The 16265-nt window shown below is 44.0% G+C and overlaps 1 protein-coding gene across 1 annotated transcript in view; it reads left to right on the top strand.

Moving 5' to 3' along the window:
- TUT4 (terminal uridylyl transferase 4) overlaps positions 1–16265 on the top strand; it is a 215133-nt gene that overhangs the window by 1371 nt on the left and 197497 nt on the right. The gene's annotated exons all lie outside the window — the stretch shown is intronic.

Raw genomic sequence — 16265 nt, 5'->3', positions numbered from 1 at the left:
ACCGTCTGAGGAAGCAGGGGAGGGCTTTGAGGGAGGTAATGTCCTCAAGAGTCACTGTAAGGTCAAATATGAAGGCTGGAGGGAACTGTTATTATCCTCCAGAACATTCCTCCCCTGAGCTGTGGGTCTGTACAGACTGGGAGCTGGAGAGCCTACACTAATGAGGGTGCACTTCAGCCTCTTTATTTATCAGATGGAGAGTACAGGGGAGGAATGCTCTGGGAGGGAGTGGCTTCCTGGAGGCCTGGAGATCAGCTGGGAGGAAGAAAGCACTCTGCCCTGGCTTTTGGCAAAACTAGGAAGCCTCCAACAATTTCCAAAACCCTCTCCCAGCCAAGAAGTAATTTGTTCCTCCCAACAGTCCTCTGGGGTGAGCCAAGCAGGGGTGAATGTGCCTGAAATAACAAGTCCAATGCCACACAGCGATCAATGGCCCAGGCAGGGCTGATACCCATGGCTGTCTCACATGTACCCCTTGGCAGTCTGATGAAGCCTGTGAACCCCTATTCAGAATAATGGGTTTTTTTTTTGTTTTTGTTTTTTGTTTTTTGTTTTGAGATGGAGTCTCATTTTGTCACCCAGGCTGGAGTGCAGTGGCACAATCTCGGCTCACTGCAACCTCCACCTCCCAGGTTCAAGTGATTCTCCTGCCTCAGCCTCCCAAGCAGCGAGGATTACAGGCACGCATCACCACGCCTGGCTAATTTTTGTATTTTCAGTAGAAACAGGGTTTCACCATGTTGCCCAGGCTGGTCTCAAACGCCTGACCTCAAGTGATCTGCCCACCTCAGCCTCCCAAAGTGCTGGGATTACAGGTGTGAGCCACCACACCAGGCCACAAATAATGCTTTTGACTAGAAAAAAAAATTATTTAGAGTTACAAGGGATACCAATTATATTGAATCATGATTTAGTCCTAGTTTTTAAAAAGTGTCAGTAAGATCTAGAGATGAGTCTATTAATTACTATACTTTTGAAGTGGTGAATGAAAATAACTAGTATTTCAATATGTCTCTGCTGTAATGCAATATGAAAATATCTGTGATTTCTATTGGTGACAAAGTCACAAGTACTACTAATACTATCGTGGGTTTTCTTGCCAATATGCATGATGAAAGAAAATACTGAATTTCAGTTGGAGGTAATGCATACCAAGGATGTGATTTTTCCCATGTAAATTATGAACCTTCCGCACTCTATTCAGAGGCTCCTTGGGCTCCGTGGACTCTATGTGAACATCCTTTCATTTCTGTGGTCTGGTTCCTACTTTAATGCTTTTTCCCTCATTGTATGCATTGTGTTCCTTCATTCTGTTCTCCTGCAGACACTTATTACAGACCTATGATGTGCCAGGCAATACCCATCCTGTATGTCATGTAGTCCTTAAGAACTTCCTTTGAGGTAGGTGTTAGTCTTCCCATTTTGCAGACAAGGTAACTGAGAGGGAGGTTAAATAATTTACCCACAGCCACGTAGCCAGTAACTGATCAGAGTCCTGTACCGCCTCCTCCTCCCTTCCCAAATGAGGCCTGGGGCCAGACTCCCCAACTCCAGAAGGGAAAAAACGCATAGGAGGGAAGCATGGGCAGGGAGAAATATTTATGGAGAACACACTGTGAATGGGAAATTGTGCTCTGTGCTTTTCATTATCTCTTTTAATCTTTATACCAACTATGTGTAGTATTACTCTCTCCATTAAGAAAAATTAAAGATAGTCCAGGTGCAGCAGTTCATGCCTGTAATCCCAGCACTTTGGGAGTCTGTGGCAGGAGGATTGCTTGAGCCTAGGAGTTTAAAATCAGCCTGGGCATGGTGGCATGCACCTGTAGTCCTAGCTACCTGGGAGGCTGAGGCAGGAGGATCACCTGAGCCCAGGAGTTTGAGGCAGCAGTGAGCTATGATGGTGCCATTGCACTCCAGCTTGAGTGACAGAGTGAGGTGACACCCTGTCTCTAAAAAAAAATAATAATAATAAGAAAAAATAACAAAATGCATATTCATTATAAAACCACAAATTAGAAAATAAAGATAAACCAAAAGGAAAAATAAAAATCACCCATAATTTCACCACACAGAAATATCTATCATACACCCCCAAACCCTGCCCCCATGCACACAATTATGTGCCCACTTTATGGGTAGGAAAACTGAGACCCAGAGAGGTTAAGTAACTTGCTCAGGGATCTACAAGTCAGAAATTCCAGTCACCTTCTTTATGAGCTTAGGCTGGTCACGGTCACTTTCCCTCTCTGCATATAGGGCACTAGCTAAGATTACTCCAGATGGAGGATCCTAAAGTCTGGTGCTGGGCCAGCCTTAACAGGACCCCCTTCTGCAGGATACACAAAACAGTGCCCTCAAGACGACCTTGGCAGCTTTTGCTCCGGGAGCCGAGTTCCCTCAGGGAGGGTCGGTAAAGAAATGTCCCCTCGCTGTGGTCTGCTGCACAGCCCAGTGACCACAATCCTGGGGACAACCCCTGGCTGGAAGAGCTGGTTCTGCTAGTGTCACATGGCAACCAATGGCCCAGGCAGAACTAGTACCCTAGCTGTGTGTGTGGTCCATGGCGGGTCCCTGGCCTCTGGCCCCGGCAGAGCGAGAGCAGCCCCTCCTCTTCCCCTCCGCCCTGGCTGCACTGGCCTGAGAGCCTGAACATGTCCACGGAGCTTTCCCCCAGCCAGGATCTGGTACCAGCTTGCAGTATCAGCTTCTGCAGCTGGAGAAGCAAAGAAAGCATGCGACGTGCATCAAATCCCTCTGAGTGCCTGGTCAGGAAGGATGCTTCTCTTTTCTTCCAGAATGAGGCTTTTGTGTCTTGATTGGAGAGAAGCGACCTACATGGTTGGACAGCAAATCCAGGGACAAACCAGTGGCCCACATACCAGCCAGGCTCTTCCTCACTCTTTGTGGCCATGCTTTCCGTTTAGGTCTTCGTTGGTTTGCTGTCTGTTTTACTAGGCAATCTTTCAGGCACACAAAAAGCGACATGAAGAATAATACAGGGACCACCCACGTAGTTTACAAAATAAAAAAATTGGCTGACTCTGGGTTCACTGCTTGGGAGTTAGCCCTGCTCTGAAAGAAACAACTTAAAAAATAAAAAATAAATAAAATAAAATGTAAAAAAAATTGATTGATCCAGTTTGAAGTCCCTTGCATACTCCTCCCTCCTCCACAAGAGGTACTGCACTCCTGAATTTGGTATTTATTATTCCCATATTCTTATTTATGCTCACATATGCATGGATCTTTGAGCAATGTGTGGAATTGCTTTGCATGTAATTAAATTTTAAATAAATAGCATCATGCTGCATGCATTCTCTTGGAACCTGCTTTTTCACTCAGTCTTCTGTTTGCGAGCTTTATCTATACTGATGTGTACACTCTATTTAGCTTATTCATTGTGCTATATCGTTCTCCAGTTATTGAATATGTGGTTATTTATTATCCATTCTCTTGGACATTTAGGTTTCTTCCATTTTTTTTTTTTTTTTTTTTTTTAATTTTGAGACAGAGTCTTGCTCTGTCACCAGGCTGGAGTGCAGTGGTGCGATCTCAGCTCACTGCAAACTCTGCTTCCCGGGTTCAAGTCATTCTCCTGCCTCAGCCTCCTGAGTAACTGGGATTACAGGCGCCCACCACCATGCCCAGCTAATTTTTGTATTTTTAGTAGAAACCAACGGGTTTCACCATGTTGGCCAGGATGGTCTCGATCTCCTGACCTCGTGATCTGCCCACCTCGGCCTCCCAAAGTGCTGGGATTACAGGCGTGAGCCACAGCGCCTGGCCGGTTTCTTCCAATTTTTTATTACTATTTCAAACAATGATACTTTTTTGAGTTTTTTTTTTTTTTCTTTTCTTTTAAAATCAATTTACTGGCTGGGCATGGTGACTCATGCCTATAATCCCAGCACATTGGGAGGCAGAGGCAGGTGGATCACCTGAGGTCAGGAGTTTGAGACCAGCCTGGCCAACATGGTGAAACTCCGTCTCTACTAAAAATACAAAAATTAGCTGGGCATGGTGGCGGGTGCCTGTAAATCCCAGCTACTTGGGAGGCTGAGGCAGGAGAATTGCCTGAACCCCAGAGGCGGAGGTTGCAGTGAGCCAAGATTGCGCCACTGCACTGCAGCCTGGGCGACAGAGTGAGACTCTATCTCAAAAAAATAAGTAAATATAATAAAATCAACTTACCAGCCTGGGCAACAAAGTGCAATCCCATCCCTAAAAACAAAGAAAAGAATTAGCGGGTCACGGTAGTATGTGCTTGTAGTCCCAGCTACTCAGGAGGCTGATGTGTAAGGATCGCTTGAGACTTGGAGGTTGAGACTGAAGTGAGCTGTGATTGCACCACTGCACTCCAGCCTGGGTGACAGAGCGAGACTCTGCCTTGAAAAACAAAATCAACTTTATTGAGATCTATTTTACAAACAATAGAATATGCTTAAGTGCACAGCTTGGTTGGTTTTGACAAACATGTATATCCGTGAAACCAACACCACAGACAAAATACAGCACTTTCCCATCACGCATCGCTGCCCACTGTGCCTGTTTGCAACCAGCTCTCTTCTCCCTGAGCCTTGCCTTAGGTAGCACTGCTCTGCCCTCTGTCCATATGGATTAGTTCTGCCTTTTCTTGAGTTGTATACTAATGAAATCAAATTGCATGTCCTTCTTTGGGTCTTACTCCTTTTTGCTCATCACAACACCCTTGAGATACACAGAAACTGTTTTATGTACAAGTAGTTCCTTCCTCTTTGTTGCTAAGTAATACTGTATTATATAGAAATACTATAGTTTATGCATTCAACTGTTAATGGGCATTTGGATTGTTTCTAGTTTGGGGCTATTATGAGTAAAGTTGCTATAAACATTTTTGCAAATATGCTTCGTTTTAGGACGTGTTTACATTTCTCCTAGCTGGATACCTAGGAGTGGAATTTCTGAATTATAGGTTAGATATATGTTTAACTTTATAAGAAATTGCCAAGCCTGGGCAACACAATGAGACCCCGTCTCTACCCAAAAAATTAAAAAAATTAGCTAGGCATGGTAGCGCAGGCCTATAGTACTAGCTCTTCAAGAGGCAGGGGCAAGAGAATCACTTGAACCTGGGAGTTCAAGGCTGCAGTGAACTGATTGTGCCACACTGCACTCCAGCCTAGGTAACAGTCCTATGAAGAAAGAAAGAAAAAAAGAGAGAAAGAGAGAGAGAGAAAGAGAGAAAGAAAGAGGAAGGGAGGGAAAAGAGAGAGAAATTGCAGGAATGTTTTCACTAGCACTTGATATTGTCAATATTTTCTACTTTAGCATTCTTACAGGTGTAAAGTGGTTTCTCATTGTGGCTTTAATTTGTGTTTCCTTAACGGCTAAAAGACTTTTTTTTGTTTGTTTGTTTTTGTTTTTTGAGAAAGGGTCTCAACTGTCTCACTCTTTTGCCCAGGCTAGAGGGCAGTGGTGCAATCTTGGCTCACTGCAGTCTCCGTCTCCCAGGTTCAAGTGATCCTCCCACCTCAGCCTCCCGAGTAGTTTAGCTGGGACTACAGGCACACGCTGCCACATCCGGCTGATATTTGTATTTTTTGGTAGAGAGGTTTCACCATGTTAGGCTGGCTGGTCTTGAACACCTGACCTCAATTGATCCGCCTGCCTCAGCCTGGGAATGAGGCTGAGGGCTGGGAATACAGGCGTGAGCCACTGTGCCAGGCCAAAGAATGATAAAGATCTTTTCATGCACTCATTAGGTATTCAGATACAGTCACAGTTCGGAAATATCGCAGGTTCAGTTCCAGACCACCACAATAAAGTGAATATCACAATAAAGCAAGTCACAGAAATGTTTTTGGTTTTGCAGTGCAAATGAAAGTTACTTTGCCAAGATCCATCAGTAGAATCATTATTTATGGCAGCTATAGCCTTAGGAAATGTATTTATTCAATAATATGACTTAAAAGTCAAAATTACTCCCTGATCTATGGACTGCAGAATGGAAGTTATGTTAGCAGACATTAAAACAACATTAACCTCCTTCTTTGTACATCTCCATCAGAGCCATTGGTTGACTAGGTACATTGTCAATGAGCAGTAATATTTTGAAGGGAATCTTTTTTCTGTGCGGTAGGTCTGAATAGTGGGCTTAGAATTCAGTAAACCATGCTATAAACAGATGTGCTGTCATCCAGACTTTGTTGTTCAATTTATACAGCACAGAGTAGATTGAGCATAATTCTTTTTTTTTTTTTGAGATGGAGTCTCGCTCTGTCATCCAGGCTGGAGTGCAGTGGCATAATCTCAGCTCACTATAACCTCAGCCTCCTGGGTTCAAGTGATTCTCCCGTCTCAGCCTCCCAAGTAGCTGGGACTACAGGCGCATGCCACAATCCCTGGCTAATTTTTGTGTTTTTAGTAGAGATGTGGCTTCACTATGTTGGCCAGGCTGGTCTCGAACTCCTGACCTCAGGTGATCCACCTGCCTCTGCCTTCCAAAGTGCTAGAATTACAGGCGTGAGCTACCATGCCTGGCCAGATTGAGCATAAATTCTTAAGAGCCCTAGGATTTTCTGAGTGGTAAAGAGGCATTGGCTTCAGGCCGGGCATGGTGGCTCATGCTTGTAATCCCAGAACTTTGGGAGGCCAAGTCAGGTGGATCGATTGAGCTCGGAAGTTCGAGAGCAGCCTGACCAACATGGCAAAACCCTGTCTCTACAAAAAATACAAAAATTAGCCAGGCGTGGTGGTGTGCACCTGTAGTCCCAGCTACTTGGAAGGCTGAGGGGAGGATTGCTTGAATCCTGGAGGCAGAGATTGCAGTGAGCTGAGATTGCACCACTGCACTCCAGCCTGGGTGACAGAGCTAGATCCTGTCTCAAAAAAAAAAAAAAAAAGAAAGAAAGAAAAAGAAAAGAAAAGAAGGAAAGAAAGAAAAAAAACTGGCAGTCACCAGCTACATTAATGCCTAATAAAAGACAGCCTGTCCTTTGGTTTTGAAACCAGGCATTGACTTCTCCTCTCTAGCTATGAAAGTCCTAGATGGCATCCTCTGATAAAAGGCTGTTTTGTCTACATTGAAAATCTGTTGTTTGGTGTAGCCACCTTCATCAATTATCTTAGCTAAAACTTCTGGTTAACTTGCTACAGCTTCTCCATCAGACTTTGCTGCTTCACCTACCTCATACTTTTATGTTATGAAGACAACTTATTTCCTTGCTTTTTTTTTTTTTTTTTTTTTTTTTTGAGACTCAGTCTTGCTCTGTCTACCAGGTTAGAATGCAGAGACATGATCTCGGCTCACTGCAACCTCTGCCTCCTGGGTTCAAGTGATTTTTCTGCCTCAGTCTCCTAAGTAGCTGGAACTACAGGCGCGCGGCACAACCCCTGGCTAATTTTTGTATTTTTAGCAGAGACAGGGTTTTACCATGTTGGTCAGGCTGGTCTCAAACCCTTGACCTCATGATCCACCTACATTGGCCTCCCAAAGTGCTGGGATTACAGATGTGAGCCACCGCACCCAGCCTGCTTTTTTGTTTTATTATTATTATTATTATTATTATTAATTTTTGAGACAGGGTCTTGGCCTGTTGCCCAGGCTGGAGTGCAGTGGCATGATCATAACTCAGTACAATCTCAACCTCCCAGGCTCAAGTGATCCTCCCATCTCAGCCTCCCAAGTAGTTGGGACTACAGGTATGCACCACCATGCATGGGCAATTTTTTATAATTATAATAATAATTATTTTTTGAGACAGAGTCTTGCTTTGTCATCCAGGCTAGAGTGCAATGGTGCAATCTCGGCTCACTGCAACCTCTGCCTCCCAGATTCAAGTGATTCTCCTGCCTTGGCTTCTCGGGTAGCTGGGATTACAGGTTCTCACCACCATGCCTGGCTAATTTTTGTATTTTTAGTCTTGTTCTGTCTCCCAGGCTGGAGTGCAGTGGTGTGGTCTTGGCTCACTGCAACCCCTGCCTCCAAAGTTCAAGTGTTTGTTGTGCCTTAGCCTCCCAAGTAGCTGGGACTACAGGTGTATGCCACCATGCCTGGCTAATTTTTTTGTATTTTTAGTAGAGACGAGGTTTTGCCATGTTGGCCAGCCTGGTCTCAAACTCCTGACCTAAGGTGATCTGCCCACCTCAGCCTCCCAATGTGCTGGGATTACAAGCATGAGCCACCACACCTGGCCTTGAGTTGATTTTTGAATACGATGTAAGACCAATTCATTCTTCTGTATGTGAATATCCAGTTTTTCCAACACCCTTTATTGAAGAGGCTTTCCTTTTCCTATTGTGTGGTCTTGTCTCCTTTGTCAAAAATCAATGGGAAGAAAATGTGTACTTCACTTCTTGGCTTTCTATTTGGTTCTACTGGTCAGTATGTCTATTTTTACACCACTACCATGCAGTTTTAATTATTATAACTTTGTAATAGAGCATGAAATCAGGTAGTGCAATGCCACCAGCTTTATTCTTTTTGCTCAAGATTGCCTTGGCTGATTAGAGTTTTTCTGTGGTTCCAAATAAGTTTTAGAACTTTTTTCTATATCTGTGAAAATTGACATTTGAATTTTAATAGGGATTACATTGAATCTATAGGTTTATCTTATTGAGTTGTAACTGTTCTTATATATTCTAGATGCAAATCCCATCATCAAATATATTATTGTAAATCATTTTTTCCAGTCTCTGGGCTTGCCTTTTTATTTTCCTTTATTTAAAAAGTGTCTTTTTAAAAGAAAAATTTTTAATTGTGCTGAAGTCTACTTTATCACCTTTTTCTATTAAAGTCAGAGCTTTTGTGTCTGTTTAAAAAGAAATCTTCGCCTACCCTAAGATTACAAATATTTCCTTCTGCGTTTTCTTCTGGAAGTTTTATAGCTTTAGCTTTTGCATGTATATCCTTGATCCATTTTGAGTTAACTTTTGTGTACAGCACAAAGCAAAGGTCAAAGTTCACTTTTTACACATGGATATCCAGTTGTTGCAGAATCATCCTCTGAAAAGACTAGCCTTTCCCCATTGAAATAACTTGACAACTTTGTCAAAAATCAACAATACGTGTCGAATTTATTTCTGGATTCTCTATTCCATTTCATTACTCTTTGTCTGTCCTTCTATCCATAAGCCAATACCACTCTGTCTTAATTACTGTGGCTTTACAAGTAAATCTTGAGGCTGGGCACGATGGCTAATGCCTGTAATCCCATAACTTTGGGAGGCGGAGGCAGGTGGATCACCTGAGGTCAGGAGTTTGAGACCAGCCTGGCCAACATGGTGAAACCTCATCTCTACTAAAAAATAGAAAAATTAGCTGGGCTTGGTGGTGCCCACCTGTAATCCCAGCTACTGGGGAGATTGAGGCCGGAGAATCACTTGAACCCAGGAAACAGAGGCTGCAGTGAGCTGACATTGGGCCACTGTACTCCAGCCTAAGTGACAGAGAGAGACTCCATCTGAAAAAAAAAAAAAAAAAAAAAAGGAAATCTTTAAATCAGATAGTGTAAGTCCTTTAACTTTGTCCTTGTTTTTCAAAGTTGTTTTTGTGGTTCTAGGGCCTTTGCATTTCCATATAAATTTTAGAATTAGTTTGTCAACTACAAAAATACTTGCTGGGATTTTGCTTGGGATTGCTTTGGATCAATAAATAAATTTGGAGAGTGTTAACATCTTAATATTGAATTTCCCAATCCATGAATATGGTATATCTCTTTTTTCTTTCTTTCTTTCTTTTTTCTTTTCTTTTCTTTTTTTGACAGAGTCTTGCTCTGTAACCCTGGCTAGAGTGCAGTGGCATAATTTTGGCTCACTGCAACCTCTGCCTCCTGGGTTCAAACTAGTCTCCTGTCTCAGCCTCCCAAGTAACTGGGATTACAGGTGCATGCCACCGTGCCTGACTAATTTTTTTGTATTTTTGGTAGAGACAGGGTTTTGCCATGTTGGCCCAGTTGGTCTTGAACTCCTGACCTCAGGTGATCTACCCACCTTGGCCTCCCAAAGTACTAGGATTACAGATGTGAGCCACCGCATCTGGCCTGTCTCTTCTTTTATTTAGCTCTTTAATTTACCTCAACATGTTTTATATTTGTTATGTAGGACTTACAGTATTTTGTAAAATTTGTCCCTTTTTCTTATTTTTGTTGCTTTTCTAAATGGCGTTTCTTTTTTAATCTTTATTTAATTTTTTTTTTTTGAGACAGAGTCTCTCTCTGTTGCCCAAGCTGGAGTGCAGTGGCGCGATCTCAACCCATTGCAACCTCCACTTCTTGGGTTCAAGCGATTCTCCCAACTCAGTCTCCTGAGTAGCTGGGATTACAGGCATGCGCAACCACAACACCTGGCTAACTTTTTGTATTTTTAGTAAGACAGGGTTTCGCCATGTTGGCCAGGCTGGTCTTGAACTTCCAACTTCAAGTGATCTGCCTGCCTCAGCCTCCCAAAGTGCTAGGATTACAGACATGAGCCATCACGCCCAGCCTTGCAATGGCATTTTAATGTGATTTTCTAATTGTTTGTTCCTGATATATATAAATACAATTTACTTTTGTATATTCACCTTGTATCTTGTCATATTGATAAATTCACTTATTAGTTCTAGTAGCTTCTTTGTAGATTACTTAGAATTTTTTATGTACATGGTTGTGTTGTCTGTGAATAAAGATAGTTGTACTTTTACTTTTCAGCAGGTGTGTTTTATTTATTATTCTTGCATTATTACATTGTCCAGTATAATGTTGAAGGTAATTCTTTTGAATTTGGAGGTAAAATTGTGCTATTCTTTTTTCTCTGGAAAATTGTGTGTTTTTACCACTTGATTCTTTTCCACCACACATTTATCAACAGAGTTCTTCTGAAGGCTTGATCAGAGCTTTTAAGTAGCCCCAGTTATTCCAGTCTGACCTCTAAAGTCTGAACTCTCCCTATTTCTCCAATTATTCCTACCTCTTCTTTCCTACAGGAAGCCTCTGGTTCAGCTAGTCTGGGAAAGGAGCCTTCTTTCATAGGTTTTTGTCCACATGATTTTCCCTCCTTCTGCTTACTTAAATCGTGTCCCATTTCTTCAATGCCTGGCTTGAAGAAATCCCTCTTGCAGCAAGCTCTTCTGTGACCAACTCTCAGTGTATCATTCTTTCTTTCAGCATCTGCTGTCTTGACTGTATGTATACCATTCATTGAGCACCATCTGTGTGCCATCACCTTACTCTTGAATCACAGCTCAGACTCCTGCTTTCTCTAGAATAGAGAAATACAGTCAGGAATGGTAGATATTGGGATTTGTCCTGGGGATGCCTGTCCCCAAAGTTCAAGGAGACACTGCCTCTACCTACCTCCTTCTCTGATCTCAGCATGAGTTCAGCACTTCACACATTATTAAGCATTTTTCATGTTCATGGATCTTTTTCAGTCTGATATCAGCCACTTCTGGAACTTACTCCAAGACTTTTGTACCTTGGGTGAATGGCCCTTTCCTAGAATCAGCATCTTTAACTGCAAACCAGGGGTATCCAATCTTTTGGCTTCCCTGGACCACATTGAAAGAAGAATTGTCTTAGGCCACATATAAAATACACTAACACTAACAATAGCTGATGAGTTTTGTTTGTTTGTTTGTTTTTTGTTTTGAGATGGAGTTTCACTCTTACTGCCCAGGCTAGAGTGCAATGGTGCAATCTCAACTCACCACAACCTCTGCCTCCCAGGTTCAAGCAATTCTCCTGCCTCAGCCTCCTGAGTAGCTGGGATTACAGGCATGTGTCACCACACCCGGCTGATTTTGTATTTTTATTAGAGACGGGTTTTCTCCATGACCTCAAGTGATCCACCCGCCTCGGCCTCCCAAAGTGCTGGGATTGCAGGCCTGGGCCACCATGTCTGGCCTTTTTTGTTGTTGTTTAAGCAAAAAAAGAAAAAAAATCATGTGTTAAGAAAGTGCACAAATTTGTGTTGGGCTGCATTCAAAGCCATCCTGGGTCCCATCTGGCCCATGGGCTACAGGTTTGACAAGCTTGCTGTAAATCCTTCCTGCCTTGCTGGAGTGTTACCAGAGTCCAGGAAACAAGGAATATAATAGGTAAGGGCAAGGACTTTGGGACCAGATCAGCCTGGATTCCAGTTGCTACTTGGCAACTGACTTGGTGGGTGATATTGGGCATCTCTCTCTGTCACCTAGGCTGAAACAGTGACAGAGTGGTGCAATCATGGCTCACTGTAGCCTTGACCTCCTGAGCTCAAGCACCTCCCACCACAGACTCTCAAACAGCTGGAATTACAGGCACGCATCACCATGGCCAGCTGGGGAAAAAAATTATTTTTTTGAGACAGAGTATTGCTTTGTGGCCAAGGCTGGAGTGCAGTGGCGGGATCTCAGCTCACTGCAACCTCCACCTCCTCGGTTCAAGCCATTCTTGTGCCTCAGCCTCCTGAGTAGCTAGGAATACAGGCACCCACCACCATGCCCAGCTATTCTTTTTTTTTTTTTTTAGTAGAGACTGGGTTTCACCATGTTGACCAGGCTGGTCTCTGTCTTCTGACCTCAAGTGATCTGCCCACCTCTGCTTCCCAAAGTGCTGGGATTACAGGTGTGAGCCATCATGCCCAACCTTTTTTTAAGTGTAGAGACAGAGTTTTGCCATGTTGCCCAGGCTGGTCTTGAACTCCTGAATTCAGGTGATCCTTCTGTCTTGGCTTCTCAAAGTGCTGGGATTATAGGTGTGAGCCACTGTACCCAGCCCAGATAATTTTTTGTTGTGGGAAGCACTTCTCTGCATTGTAGAATGTTTAGCAGTATCTCTGGCCTCTGTCTATTAAATGCCAGTAATATCTGCCACCCAGTTGTAACAACCGAAAATGTCTCCAGATAGTGCCAAATATCCCCCAAGAAATAAAATCACTCCCAGTTAAGAACCACTACTCTGGCCGGACACAGTGGCTCACACCTGTAATCCCAGCAATTTGGGAGGCCGAGGCGGGCGGATTACTTGAGGTCAGGGGTTCCAGACCAGCCTGGCCAACAATGGCAAAACTCCATCTTTGCCGAAAATACAAAAATGAGCTGGGCATGGTGGTGCAAGCCTGTAGTCCCAGCTACTTGGATGGCTGAGGCAGGAGAATCACTTGAACCCGGGAGGCAGAAGGTGCAGTGAGCCGGGATTGTGCCACTGTACTCCAGCCTGGGAGACAGAGAAAGACTCTGTCTCAAAAAAAAAGAAGAAAGAAAGAAAGAAAGAAAGAACCACTGCCCTATAGTTTAGTCCTGGACAATGACGTTCTTCCTCTAAAATATGATAGAACTAAGGAAGCTTCTTTCCTGCTAAGGGTCAGTAAAAGAAATAAACTGCAGACAGATATGATACTAATGGTAACACCGTTACTGTTTTATATCTGGTACAGCCTATTCCCACATACAAAGTGCCTTCTCAGACAGTATTTTGTCTGACTGTCCTAGGCAAGAGATCTCACAGAAGGAAGGGTCTACACAGTGCCTGGCATTTATTAGATGAAATCTTGGTTTCCTTTCATTGGCTAGATGAAGCAATGTATGTTCAATGATGTTAAGTGACTGTCCCAATGTTACACAGTGAGTAAGTGGGTGTTGTCATTTGTTATGTTGATTCACCTGTTATTGTTCTCAACTCTATTACTATAATCCTAAGAAGAGTTTCCGCTTTCACTGGAAGGAATAAGGCAAACTAGAATAATCTTAGGAGCCAGGTGTGGTGGCATGCATCCCAGCTACTTGGGAGGCTGAGGCAGAAGGATTGCTTTAGTCCAGGAGTTCTAATCCATCCTGGACAACATAGTGAGACTCCCGTCTCTAAAAAACTAAGTAAATACAAATTTAAAAAAGAATCTTAGAATCTTTGTTTCCTGGAGTCAAGAGGGTTCTATAGGCGATCTAGTTCAATTCCCTACTACATGGTTCTCAGCCCTACATCAGGGTTGCCAGATAAAATACAGGATGATCAGTTAAATTTGAATTTCAGATAAACAATGAATACTTTTAAAATATAAGTATTTCCCATGCAATCATCATGAATACCAGGTCTCTTGTGGCCCTGGGACTCCCCTGTGGAGAATGATGAGTGGGGCTTGATTGGCCATGTGATCAGAAGACAGAACTGATATTCTAAGGGATTAGGAAGAAGGGGCCTTCTGCTTGGGCTTTTCCACTGTGCCTAGGCAATCCCTACACCTTAACCCTTACCTGTGGCTTCTATCACAGGTAGATAGAAGGATAGCGATTTGGCTGCTCTAAAGGAACCCAGGTTGGGCATGGTGGCTTACACCTGTAATCCCAGCACTTTGGGAGGCCAAGGCAGCTGGATCACAAGGTCAGGAGTTCAACACTAGCCTGGCCAACATGGTGAAACCTCGTCTCTACTAAAAATACAAAAAATTACCCTGGCATGGTGGTGGGTGCCTGTGATCCCAGCTACTCGGGAGGCTGAGGTGGGAGAAGCTCTTGAACCTGGGAGGTGGAGGTTGCAGTAAGCCAACATTGCGCCACTGCACTCCAGCCTCAGTGAGAGAGAGAGACTCTATTTAAAAAAAAAAAAAAAAAAACAGAAAGAAAAGAAACCCAAAGTAAACAATCTCAAATGAAGATGGAGGCAGAATGCAGCAGAAAGGAGGAGAGAGGAGAGATGGGAAAGATGGGAAAGATGTTAAGGTGTGGGGCAGAAATGGCCCCTCAACATCTGTTCTCCCCCTCTGCTGTGTTAATGGAACCCCTGATTTTCATTTGGGCACAGGGCCACACAGCATAAAAAGTTTATTTCGGACCGGGCACCGTGGCTCACGCCTGTAATCCCAGCACTTTGGGAGGCCAAGGCAGGTGGATCACAAGGTCAGGAGTTCGAGACCAGCCTGACCAACATAGTGAAACCCATTTCTACTAAAAATACAAAAATTAGCCAGGCATGGTGGCACATGCCTGTAGTCCCAAGGAGGCTGAGGCAGGAGAATCACTTGAATCTAGAAGGCGGAGGTTGTGGTGAGCTGAGATTGCACCACTGCACTCTAGCCTAAGTGACACAGCGAGACTCCATCTCACCAAAAAAAAAAAAAAAAAAAAGGTTTATTTCTTAGTGATCTGGGTATGGCTGTGTGACTAAGTTCTTCTGACCTGTAAGATGTGCTGTAGTGCCCTTAAAAGAATATGGTCAAGGTGGTTAGCTATATTGGGTCATGCAGATGGTAGCAAGATCCTAGGGATGGCAGATCTATAGGCCTCGGCCCCTGAGAGTTCATAGAGCAGGGTAAAGGTCTGACTTTCACGTGGGATAGAAATCAACTTCTACTTCACTTGAGACTCTGTTTCCTCTGAGTTCCTGTTATAACCACCAAATCTCTATCCTCACACAAAGTGGTAGAAGCCACAGGTGAGGAATAAGATGCAGGGATTAAAGCGTATGTGGGGAGGAAGCTGTAGACTTTTTTTTTTTTTTTGAGACGGAGTCTCGCTCTGTCGCCCGGGCTGGAGTGCAGTGGCCGGATCTCAGCTCACTGCAAACTCCGCCTCCCGGGTTTAGGCCATTCTCCTGCCTCAGCCTCCCGAGTAGCTGGGACTACAGGCGCCCGCCACCTCACCCGGCTAGTTTTTTGTATTTTTTAGTAGAGACGGGGTTTCACCGTGTTAGCCAGGATAGTCTCGATCTCCTGACCTCGTGATCCGCCCGTCTCGGCCTCCCAGAGTGCTGGGATTACAGGCTTGAGCCACCGCGCCTGGCCAGCTATAGACTTTTTGTTGTACTCAGGCAGTGTTTCTTTCTTAAAATGTGGTCTTTGGGCGGGACGCAATGGCTCAAGCCTATGATCCCAACACTTTGGGAGGCTGAGGCAGGAGGATCACTTGAGGCCAGGAGTTTGAGAGTAGCCTGGCCGACATGGCAAAACCTTATCTCTACTAAAAATACAAAAAAGGTGGGCCAGGCACAGTGGCTCATGCCTGTAATCCTAGCACTTTGGGAGGCCAAGGCAGGCAGATCAACTGAGGTCAGGAGTTCAAGACCAGCCTGACCAACATAGTGAAACCCCATCTCTGCTAAAAATACAAAATTAGCCTGGTGTGGTGGCCCATGCCTGTAATCCCAGCTATTCGAGAGGCTGAGGCAGGAGAATCGCTTGAACCCAGAAGGCAGAGATTGCAGTGAGCTGAGATAGCATCATTGCACTCCAGCCTGGGCAACAAGAGTAAAACTCTGTCTCAAACAAAAACAAAAACAAGGTAGCTGGGCGTGGTGGCATGCACTTGTGGTCCCAGCTACTCGGGAGGCTGA

Source organism: Papio anubis, chromosome 1 (assembly GCF_008728515.1).
Source record: "Papio anubis isolate 15944 chromosome 1, Panubis1.0, whole genome shotgun sequence".
Taxonomy (NCBI): Eukaryota; Metazoa; Chordata; class Mammalia; order Primates; family Cercopithecidae; genus Papio; species Papio anubis.
This window is presented reverse-complemented; position numbering and strand designations above follow the sequence as displayed.